Genomic DNA, 12,460 nt, shown 5'->3' with positions numbered 1-12,460 from the left:
GGATCAAACCGGATGGAACCGGATCAAACCGGATCAGACCAGATCAAGCTCACACCGTCTCAGACCGCATGGAACCGGATTAGACCGGATTAGACAAGATCAAACCGGATCAGACCGGCTCAAATCGGATGGAACCGCATCAAACAGGATCAGACCGGCTCAAACCGGTTCAAACCGGAACAAACAGGATGGAACCGAATGAAACCGGCTCAAACCGGTTCTAACCAGATCAGACTGGATCAAACCGGATGAGAACGGCTCACACAGGTTCAGACCGGATCAAACCGGATCACACAGGCTCAAACCGGTTCAAAACGGATGAGACCGGCTCAAACTGGATGGAAACGGATCAGAACGGATGAAACCCGTTCATACCGGATCAAACAGGATGGAACCGGATCAAACTAGCTGAAACCGGTTCAAACCGTCTCAAACCGGTTCAGACCGGATGAAACCGGCTCAGACCGGATCAAACCGAATGGAACCGTGTAAAACCAGCTGAAACCAGTTCAAACCGGCTCAAACCGGTTCCAACCGGATCATACCGGCTCAAACCGGTTCAAACCGGATCAGAGCGGTTGAAACCGGTTCAGATCGGATCAAACCGGATGGAACCGGTTCAGACCGGATCAAACTGGTTCAAACCGGACCAAACCGGTTCAGACCGGATGAAACCGGTTCATACCGGATCAAACCGGATGGAACTGGTTCAAACCGCATCAATCCGGCAAACCGGTTGAAACCGGATCAGACCGCATATAACCGGATCAGACCGGATGAAACCGGTTCATACCGGATCAAACCGGATGGAACCGGATCAAACCAGCTGAAAACGGTTCAAACCGGTTCAAACCGGATCGAACCGGCTCAAACCGGTTCAAACCGGATCACCCCGGATGAAACCGGTTCAGACCAGATCAAACCGGATGGAACCGGATCAAACCAGCTGAAACCGGTTCAAACCGTCTCAAACCGGTTCAAACCGGATGAAACCGGTTCAGACCGGATCAAACCGGATGGAACTGGTTCAAACCGCATCAATCCGGCAAACCGGTTGAAACCGGATCAGACCGCATATAACCGGATCAGACCGGATGAAACCGGTTCATACCGGATCAAACCGGATGGAACCGGATCAAACCAGCTGAAAACGGTTCAAACCGGTTCAAACCGGATCGAACCGGCTCAAACCGGTTCAAACCGGATCACCCCGGATGAAACCGGTTCAGACCAGATCAAACCGGATGGAACCGGATCAAACCAGCTGAAACCGGTTCAAACCGTCTCAAACCGGTTCAGACCGGATGAAACCGGTTCAGACCGGATCAAACCGGATGGAACCGGATCAAACCAGCTGAAACCGGTTCAAACCGGTTCAAACCTGATCGAACCGGCTCAAACCGGTTCAAACCGGATGAAACCGGATGGAACCGTGTAAAACCAGCTGAAACCGGTTCAAACCGGCTCAAACCGGTTCCAACCGGATCATACCGGCTCAAACCGGTTCAAACCGGATCAGAGCGGTTGAAACCGGTTCATATCGGATCAAACCGGATGGAACCGGTTCAGACCGGATCAAACTGGTTCAAACCGGATCAAACCAGTTCAGACCGGATGAAACCGGTTCATACCGGATCAAACCGGATGGAACTGGTTCAAACCGCATCAATCCGGCACGAACCGGTTGAAACCGGATCAGACCGGATAGAACAGGATCAGACCGGATGAAACCAGTTCATACCGGATCAAAGCGGATGGAACCGGATCAAACCGGATGGAACCGGATCAAACCAGCTGAAACCGATTCAAACCGTCTCAAACCGGTTCAGACCGGATGAAACCGGTTCAGACCGGATCAAACCGGATGGAACCGTGTAAAACCAGCTGAAACCGGATCAAACCGGATCAAACCGGTTCCAACCGGATCGCACGGGCTCAAACCGGTTCAAACCGGATCACCCCGGATGAATCCGGTTCAGACCGGATCAAACCGCATGGAACCGGATCAAACCAGCTGAAACCGGTTCAAACCGTCTCAAACCGGTTCAGACCGGATGAAACCGGTTCAGACCGGATCAGACCGGATGAAACCGGATCAAACCGGATCAAACCGGCTCAAACTGATTCATACCGTATCAGACCGGATGAAACCGGTTCAGACCGGATCAAACCGGATGGAACCGTGTTAAAACATCTGAAACCGGTTTAAACCGGCTCAAACCGGTTCCAACCGGATCAAACCGGCTCAAACCGGTTCAAACCTGATCAGAGCGGTTGAAACCGGATCAAACCGGATGGAACCGGTTCAGACCAGATCAAACCGGATGGAACCGGATCAAACCAGCTGAAACCGGTTCAAACCGACCTAAACCGGTTCAGACCTGATGAAACAGGTTCAGACCAGATCAGACCGGATGGAACCGGATAAAACCAGCTGAAACCGGTTCCAACCGGTTCAAACCGTATCGAACCGGCTCAAACCGGTTCAGACCGGATCAAACCGGATGGAACCGTGTAAAACCAGCTGAAACCGGTTCAAACCGGCTCAAACCGGTTACAACCGGATCATACCGGCTCAAACCGGTTCAAACCGGATCAGAGCGGTTGAAAGCGGTTCAGACGGATCAAACCGGATGGAACCGGTTCAGACCGGATCAAACTGGATCAAACCGGATCAAACCGGTTGAGACCGGATGAAACCGGTTCATACCGGATCAAAGCGGATGGAACCGGATCAAACCGGATGGAACCGGATCACACCGGCCCAAAATGGTTCAAAGCGGATCAGACCGGATGAAACCGGTTCAGACCGGATCAAACCGGATGGAACCGGATCAAACCAGCTGAAACTGGTTCAAAGCGGTTCCAACCGGATCGCACCGGCTCAACCCGGTTCAAACCGGATCACCCCGGATGAAAGCGGTTCAGACCAGATCAAACCGCATGGAACCGGATCAAACCAGCAGAAACCGGTTCAAACCGTCTCAAACCGGTTCAGACCGGATGAAACCGGTTCAGACCGGATCAGACCGGATGGAACCGGATCAAACCGGATCCAACCGGCTCAAACTGATTCATACCGTATCAGACTGGATGAAAACGGTTCAGACCGGATCAAACCGGATGGAACCGGATCAAACCAGCTGAAACCGGTTCAAAGCGTCTCAAACCTTTTCAGACCGGATGAAACCGGTTCAGACCGGATCAAACCGGATGGAACCGGATCAAACCAGCTGAAACCGGTTCCAACCGGTTCAAACCGGATCGAACCGGCTCAAACCGGTTCAGACCGGATCAAACCGGATGGAACCGTGTAAAACCAGCTGAAACCGGTTCAAACCGGCTCAAACCGGTTCCAACCGGATCATACCGGCTCAAACCGGTTCAAACCGGATCAGAGCGGTTGAAATCGGTTCAGACCGGATCAAACCGAATGGAACCGGTTCAGACCGGATCAAACTGGTTCAAACCGGATCAAACCGGTTCAGACCGGATGAAACCGGTTCATACCGGATCAAACCGGATGGAACTGGTTCAAACCGCATCAATCCGGCACAAACCGGTTGAAACCGGATCAGACCGGATAGAACCGGATCAGACCGGATGAAACCGGTTCATACCGGATCAAACCGGATGGAACCGTATCAAACCGGATCAAACCGGTTCAAACTGGTTCAAACCGGATCAGACCGGATGAAACCGGTTCAGACCGGATCAAACCGGATGGAACCGGATCAAACCAGCTGAAACCGGTTCAAACAGGTTCAAACAGGATATAACCGGCTCAAACCGGTTCAAACCGGATGAAACCGGTTCAGACCAGATCAAACCGGATGGAACCGGATCAAACCAGCTGAAACCGGTTCAAACCGGATGAAACCGGTTCAGACCGGATCAAACCGGATGCAACCGGATCAAACCAGCTGAAACCGGTTCAAAGCGTCTCAAACCTTTTCAGACCGGATGAAACCGGTTCAGACCGGATCAAACCGGATGGAACCGTGTTAAACCAACTGAAACCGGTTTAAACCGGCTCAAACCGGTTCCAACCGGATCAAACCGGCTCAAACCGGTTCAAACCTGATCAGAGCGGTTGAAACCGGATCAAACCGGATGGAACCGGTTCAGACCAGATCAAACCGGATGGATCCGGGTCAAACCAGCTGCAACCGGTTCAAACCGACCTAAACCGGTTCAGACCTGATGAAACAGGTTCAGACTGGATCAGACCGGATGGAGCCGGATCAAACCGGATCAAACCGGTTCAGACTGGTTCAACTCGGATCAGACCGGATGAAACAGGTTCAGCCCGGATCAAACCGGATGGAACCGGATCAAACAAACTGAAACTGGTTCAAACCGGTTTCAACCGGATTGAACCGGCTCAAACCGGTTCAAACCGGATCACCCCGGATGAAACCGGTTCAGACCGGATCAAACCGGATGGAACCGGATCAAACCAGCTGAAACCGGTTCAAACCGTCTCAAACCGTTTCAGACCGGATGAAACCGGTTCAGACCGGATCAAACCGCATGGAACCGGATCAAACCAGCTGAAACCGGTTCCAACCGGTTCAAACCGGATGGAACCGTGTAAAACCAGCTGAAACCGGTTCAAACCGGCTCAAACCGGTTCCAACCGGATCATACCGGCTCAAACCGGTTCAAACCGGATCAGAGCGGTTGAAACCGGTTCAAACCGGATCAGAGCGGTTGAAACCGGTTCAGACCGGATCAAACCGGATGGAACCGGTTCAGACCGGATCAAACTGGTTCAAACCGGATCAAACCGGTTCAGACCGGATGAAACCGGTTCATACCGGATCAAACCGGATGGAACTGGTTCAAACCGCATCAATCCGGCACAAACCGGTTGAAACCGGAACAGTCCGCATAGAACCGGATCAGACCGGATGAAACCGGTTCATACCGGATCAAAGCGGATGGAACCGGATCAAACCGGATGGAACCGGATCAAACCGGCCCAAAATGGTTCAAACCGGATCAGACCGGATGAAACCGGTTCAGATCGGATCAAACCGGATGGAACCGGATCAAACCAGCTGAAACTGGTTCAAACCGGTTCCAACCAGATCGCACCGGCTCAACCCGGTTCAAACCGGATCACCCCGGATGAAAGCGGTTCAGACCAGATCAAACCGCATGGAACCGGATCAAACCAGCTGAAACCGGTTCAAACCGTCTCAAACCGGTTCAGACCGGATGAAACCGGTTCAGACCGGATCAAACCGGATGGAACCGGATCAACCCAGCTGAAACCGGTTCAAACAGTCTCAAACCGGTTCAGACCGGATGAAACCGGTTCAGGCCGGATCAAACCGGATGGAGCCAGATAAAACCGGATCAAACCGGTTCAAACTGCTTCAAACCGGATCAGACCGGATGAAACCGGTTCAGACCGGATCAAACCGGATGGAACCGGATCAAACCAGCTGAAACCGGTTCAAACCGTCTCAAACCGGTTCAGACCGGATGAAACCGATTCAGACCGGATCAAACCGGATGGAACCAGATCAAACCGGATCAAACCGGTTCAAACCGGTTCAAACCGGATCAGACCGGATGAAACCGGTTCAGACCAGATAAAACCGGATGGAACCGGATCAAACCAGCTGAAATCGGTTCAACCTGTTCAAACCGGATCGAACCGGCTCAAACCGGTTCAGACCGGATCAAACCGCATGGAACCGTGTAAAACCAGCTGAAACCGGTTCAAACCGGCTCAAACCGGTTCCAACCGGATCATACCGGCTCAAACCGGTTCAAACCGGATCAGAGCGGTTGAAACCGGTTCTGACCGGATAAAACCGGATGGAACCGGTTCAGACCGGATCAAACTGGTTCAAACCGGATCAAACCGGTTCAGACCGGATGAAACCGGTTCATACCGGATCAAACCGGATGGAACTGGTTCAAACCGCATCAATCCGGCACAAACCGGTTGAAACCGGATCAGACCGGATAGAACCGGATCAGACCGGATGAAACCGGTTCATACCGGATCAAACCGGATGGAACCGGATCAAACCAGCTGAAACCGGTTCAAACCGTCTCAAACCGGTTCAGACCGGATGAAACCGGTTCAGGCCGGATCAAACAGGATGGAGCCGTATCCAACCGGATCAAACCGGTTCAAACTGGTTCAAACCGGATCAGACCGGATGAAACCGGTTCAGACCGGATCAAACCGGATGGAACCGGATCAAACCAGCTGAAACTGGTTCAAACCGGTTCCAACCGGATCGCACCGACTCAAACCGGTTCAAACCGGATCACCCCGGATGAAACCGGTTCAGACCAGATCAAACCGCATGGAACCGGATCAAACCAGCTGAAACCGGTTCAAACCGTCTCAAACCGGGTCAGACCGGATGAAACCGGTTCAGACCGGATCAGACCGGATGGAACCGCATCAAACCAGATCAAACCGGCTCAAACTGATTCATACCGTATCAGACCGGATGAAACCGGTTCAGACCGGATCAAACCGGATGGAACCGGATCAAACCAGCTGAAACCGGTTCAAAGCGTCTCAAAACTTTTCAGACCGGATGAAACCGGTTCAGACCGGATCAAACCGGATGGAACCGTGTAAAACCAGCTGAAACCGGTTTAAACCGGCTCAAACCGGTTCCAACCGGATCAAACCGGCTCAAACCCGTTCAAACCTGATCAGAGCGGTTGAAACCGGATCAAACCGGATGGAACCGGTTCAGACCAGATCAAACCGGATGGAACCGCATCAAACCAGCTGAAACCGGTTCAAACCGACCTAAACCGGTTCAGACCTGATGAAACAGGTTCAGACCGGATCAGACCTGAAGGAGCCGGATCAAACCGGATCAAACCGGTTCAAACAGGTACAAACCGGATCAGACCGGATGAAACCGGTTCAGACCGGATCAAACCGGATGGAACCGGATCAAACAAGCTGAAACTGGTTCAAACCGGTTTCAACCGGATCGAACCGGCTCAAACCGGTTCAAACCGGATCACGCCGGATGAAACCGGTTCAGACCGGATCAAACCGGATGGAACCGGATCAAACCAGCTGCAACCGGTTCAAACCGTCTCAAACCAGTTCAGACCGGATGAAACCGGTTCAGACCGGATCAAACCGGATGGAACCAGATCAAACCGGATCAAACCGGTTCAAACCGGTTCAAACCGGATCGAACCGGCTCAAACCGGTTCAGACCGGATCAAACCGGATGGAACCGTGTAAAACCAGCTGAAACCGGTTCAAACCGGCTCAAACCGGTTCCAACCGATTCATACCGGCTCAAACAGGTTCAAACCGGTTCAGAGCGGTTGAAACCGGTTCAGACCGGATCAAACCGGATGGAACCGGTTCAGACAGGATCAAACTGGTTCAAACCGGATCAAACAGGTTCAGACCGGATGAAACCGGTTCATACCGGATCGAACCGGATGGAACTGGTTCAAACCGCATCAATCCGGCACAAACCGGTTGAAACCGGATCAGACCGGATAGAACCGGATCAGACCGGATGAAACCGGTCCATACCGGATCAAACCGGATGGAACCGGATCAAACCGGATGGAACCGGATCAAACCGGATCAAACCGGCTCAAATTGGTTCAAACCGGTTCACACCGGATGAAACCGGTTCAGACTGGATCAAACCGGATGGAACCGGATCAAACCGGTTCAAACCGGTTCAAACCGTCTCAACCTGGTTCAGAACGGATGAAACCGGTTCAGACCGGATCAAACCGGATGGAACCAGATCAAACCAGCTGAAACCGGTTCAAACCGGTTCCAACCGGATCGAACCGGCTCAAACCGGTTCAAACCGGATCACCCCAGATGAAACCGGTTCAGACCAGATCAAACCGGATGGAACCGGATCAAACCAGCTGAAACCGGTTCAAACCGTCTCAAACCGGTTCAGACCGGATGAAACCGGTTCAGACCGGATCAAACCGGATGGAACCGGATCAAACCGTATAAAACCGGTTCAAACCGGTTCAAACCGGATCGGACCGGATGAAACCGGTTCAGACCGGATCAAACCGGATGGAACTGGATCAAACCAGCTGAAACCGGTTCAAACCGTCTCAAACCGGATCGGACCGGATGAAACCGGTTCAGACCGGATCAAACCGGATGGAACCGCATCAAACCAGCTGAAACCGGTTCAAACCGTCTCAAACCGGTTCAGACCGGATGAAACCGGCTCAGACCGGATCAAACCGGATGGAACCGTGTAAAACCAGCTGAAACCGGTTCAAACCAGCTCAAACCGGTTCCAACCGGATCATACCGGCTCAAACCGGTTCAAACCGGATCAGAGCCGTTGAAACCGGTTCAGACCGGATCAAACCGGATGGAACCGGTTCAGACCGGATCAAACTGGTTCAAACCGGATCAAACCGGTTCAGACCGGATGAAACCGGTTCATACCGGATCAAACCGGATGGAACTGGTTTAAACTGCATCAATCCGGCACAAACCGGTTGAAACCGGATCAGACCGCATAGAACCGGATCAGAACGGATGAAACAGGTTCAGACTGGATCAAACCGGATGGAACCGGATCAAACCAGCTGAAACCGGTTCAAACCGTCTCAAACCGGTTCAGACCGGATGAAACCGGTTCAGGCCGGATCAAACAGGATGGAGCCGTATCCAACCGGATCAAACCGGTTCAAACTGGTTCAAACCGGATCTGACCGGATGAAACCGGTTCAGACCGGATCAAAGCGGATGGAACCGGATCAAACCAGCTGAAACCGGTTCAAACCGGTTCCAACCGGATCGAACCGGTTCAAACCGGCTCAACCTGGTTCAGACCGGATGAAACCGGTTCAGACCGGGTCAAACCGGATGGAACCGGATCAAACCAGCTGAAACCGGTTCAAACCGTCTTAAACCGGTTCAGACCGGATGAAACCGATTCAGACCGGATCAAACCGGATGGAACCGTGTAAAACCAGCTGAAACCAGTTCTAACCGGCTTAAACCGGTTCCAACCGTATAAAACCGGCTCATACCGGTTCTAACCGGATCAGAGCGGTTGAAACCGGTTCAGACCGGATCAAACCGGATGGAACCGGTTCAGACCTGATCAAATCGGCTCAAACTGGTTCAAACCGGATCAGACCGGATGAAACCGGTTCAGACCGGATCAAACCGGATGGAACCGGATCAAACCGGGTCAACCTGGTTCAAACCGGTTCAAACCGGATGGAACCAGATCAAACCGGCTCAACCTGGTTCAAACCGGATCAAACCGGCTGGAACCGGATCAAACCAGCTGAAACCGGTTCAAACCGGATCAAACCGGTTCCAACCGGATCAAACCGGTCAACCTGGTTCAAACCGGATCAAACCGGTTCAGACCGGATCAAACCGCATGGAACCGGATCAAACCAGCTGAAACCGGTTCAAACCGTCTCAAACCGGTTCAGACCGGATGAAACCGGCTCAGACCAGATCAAACCGGATGGAACCGTGTAAAACCAGCTGAAACCGGTTCCAACCGGATCATACCGGCTCAAACCGGTTCAAACCGGATCAGAGCGGTTGAAACCGGTTCAGACCGGATCAAACCGGATGGAACCGGTTCAGACCGGATCAAACTGGTTCAAACCGGATCAAACCGGTTCAGACCGGATGAAACCGGTTCATACCGGATCAAACCGGATGGAACTGGTTCAAACCGCATCAATCCGGCACAAACCGGTTGAAACCGGATCAGACCGGATAGAACCGGATCAGACCGGAAGAAACAGGTTCAGACCGCATCAAACCGGATGGAACCGGAACATACCGGATTAGACCGGCTCAAACCGGTTAAAACCGGATTAAATCGGATCAGACTGGCTCAAACCGGTTCAAACCGGATCAACCCGGATGGAACCGGATCAAACAGGATCAGACCGGATCAAACAGGACCAGACCGGCTAAAACCGGATCAAACTGGATGGAACAGGATCAAACCGGATCATACCGGCTGAAACTGGATGGAACCGGATCATTCCATATTAGACCGGCTCAAACCGGTTTAAACCGGATCAAACCGGATCAGAGCGGATCAAACCGGATCGGACCGGCTCAAACCAGTTCGAACCGGATGGAACTGGATCAGACCAGCTCAAACTGGTTAAATCCGGAACAAACCGGATCCGACCGGATCAGACTAGCTCAAACCGGATGGAACTGGATGAAAAAGGATCAGACCGGCTCAGACTGGCTGAAACCGGATGCAACCGGATCAAACCGGATCAGACCGGCTCAAACCGGATCAAACCGGATCAACCCGGATGGAACCGGATCAAACCGGATCAGACCGGATCAAACAGGATCAGACCGGCTAAAACCGGATCAAACTGGATGGAACAGGATCAAACCGGATCAGACCGGCTCAAACTGGATGGAACCGGATCATACCAGATTAGACCGGCTCAAACCGGTTCAAACCGCGTCAAACCGTATCAGACCGGCTCAAACCGGTTCAAACCGGATCAAACCGGTTTAAACCGGATCAGACCGGTTGAAACCGGATCGGACCAGCTAAAACCGGTTCAAACCGGATGAAACCGGATCAGACCGGCTCAAACCGGTTCAAATCGGATCAGACCGGCTCAGACTGGCTCAAACCGGATGCAACCGGATCAGACCGGCTAAAACCGGATCAAACCGGATCAAACCGGATGGAACCGGATCAGACCGGATCAAACCGGATCAGACCGGATCAAACCGGATCGGACCGGCTCAAACCAGTTCGAACCGGATGGAAATGCATCAGACCAGCTCAAACCGGTTCAATCCGGATCAAACCGGATCAGACCGGATCAGACTAGCTCAAACCGGATGGAACTGGATGAAAGAGGATCAGACCGGCTCAGACTGGCTGAAACCGGATGCAACCGCATCAAACTGGATCAGACCGGCTAAAACCGGATCAAACCGGATGGAACTGGATCAAACAGGATCAGACTGGCTAAAACCGGTTCAAACCGGATCAAACGGGATGGAACCGGATCAAACCGGATCAGACCGGCTCAATCTGGTTCAAACCGGATCAGACCGGCTCAAACCGGTTCAAACCGGATCAGACCGGCTCAGACTGGCTCAAACCGGATGCAACCGGATCAAACCGGATCAAACCGGATGGAACCGGATCACACCGGATCAGACGGGCTAAAACCGGTTCAAACCGGATCAAACCGCATGCAACCGGATCAAACCGGATCAGACGGGCTAAAACCGGATCAAACTGGATCAAACCGGATGGAACCGGATCACACCGGATCAGACCGGCTAAAACCGGTTCAAACCAGATCAAACCAGATGGGACTGGATAAAACCGGATCTGACCGGCTCAAACCGGTTCAAGCCGGATCAGACCAGCTCAAACCGGTTCAAACCGGATCAGACCGGCTCAAACCGGTTCAAACCGGATCAAACCAGTTGGAACCGGAATAAACCGGATCAAACCGGTTCGAACCGGATCAGACTGGCTCAACCGGATTAAACCGGATCAGACCGGCTCAAACTAGATCAGACCGGCTCAAACCGGATGGAACCGGATCAAACCGGATCAGACCGGATCTAACTGGCTCAAACTAGTTCAAACCGGATCAGACCGGTTCAAACCGGATGGAAACGGATCAGACCGACTCAAACCGGATGGAACCAGATCAAACCGGATCAGACCGGATCAAACCGGATCAAACCAAGTGGAACCAGATCATACCGGCTCAAACCGGTTCGAACCGGATCAGACTGGTTCAAACCGGATGGAAACGGATCAGACCGGCTCAAACCAGATGGAACCGGATCAGACCGGATCAGACCAGCTCAAACCAGTTCAAACCGGATCAAACCAGATGGAACCGGATCAAACAGGATCAGACCGGCTCAAACCGGTTCAGGAAAGGGTCCCAGAAGATCCACGCTATAGTGAAAACAGTACGGCTACTTGGACCGTGTGCCCTGGCTGACCCTCTGGTTTCAGAAGTATCAGATGTGGGAAGAGATACCATATGGAGTTGAAAGCAAGCCCAAGTGGGAAAAGTACAAGGCAAAGTTTTGGGGTTCTGGAGAAAGGCCATGTTTTGCAGTGGATAATTACATATCTTTTCAATAACAACTCCTTTTGAATTATATACTGTTTAAATACACCTTTTGGGCCCTGGTAGGGAGCACCTAATCTTGAGACATTAAGTGACTCTGCATCCAAATCTCCCCATTTCGTAATAAGTTCTATCAGATTTATCAAGTCATAACGTCAAGTGTGGCCAAAAAACCAGTCTCTCATATAATGGAGTTGGAATACCTAGCATTGAGCAGCATGAGCAAGAAAGGAGACCACAAGTGAGTTGTATGAGAAATGTGAGGAGCAGGCTCCCAAAGATGTTCACAGCCTAATCCCTGGAATATGACTATGTAGGTTATATGGAAAAAGGG

This window comes from Macaca nemestrina, chromosome 12 (assembly GCF_043159975.1).
Source record: "Macaca nemestrina isolate mMacNem1 chromosome 12, mMacNem.hap1, whole genome shotgun sequence".
Classification (NCBI taxonomy): domain Eukaryota; kingdom Metazoa; phylum Chordata; class Mammalia; order Primates; family Cercopithecidae; genus Macaca; species Macaca nemestrina.
The sequence above is the reverse complement of the archived record's forward strand: the minus strand, read 5'-3'. Positions refer to the sequence as shown.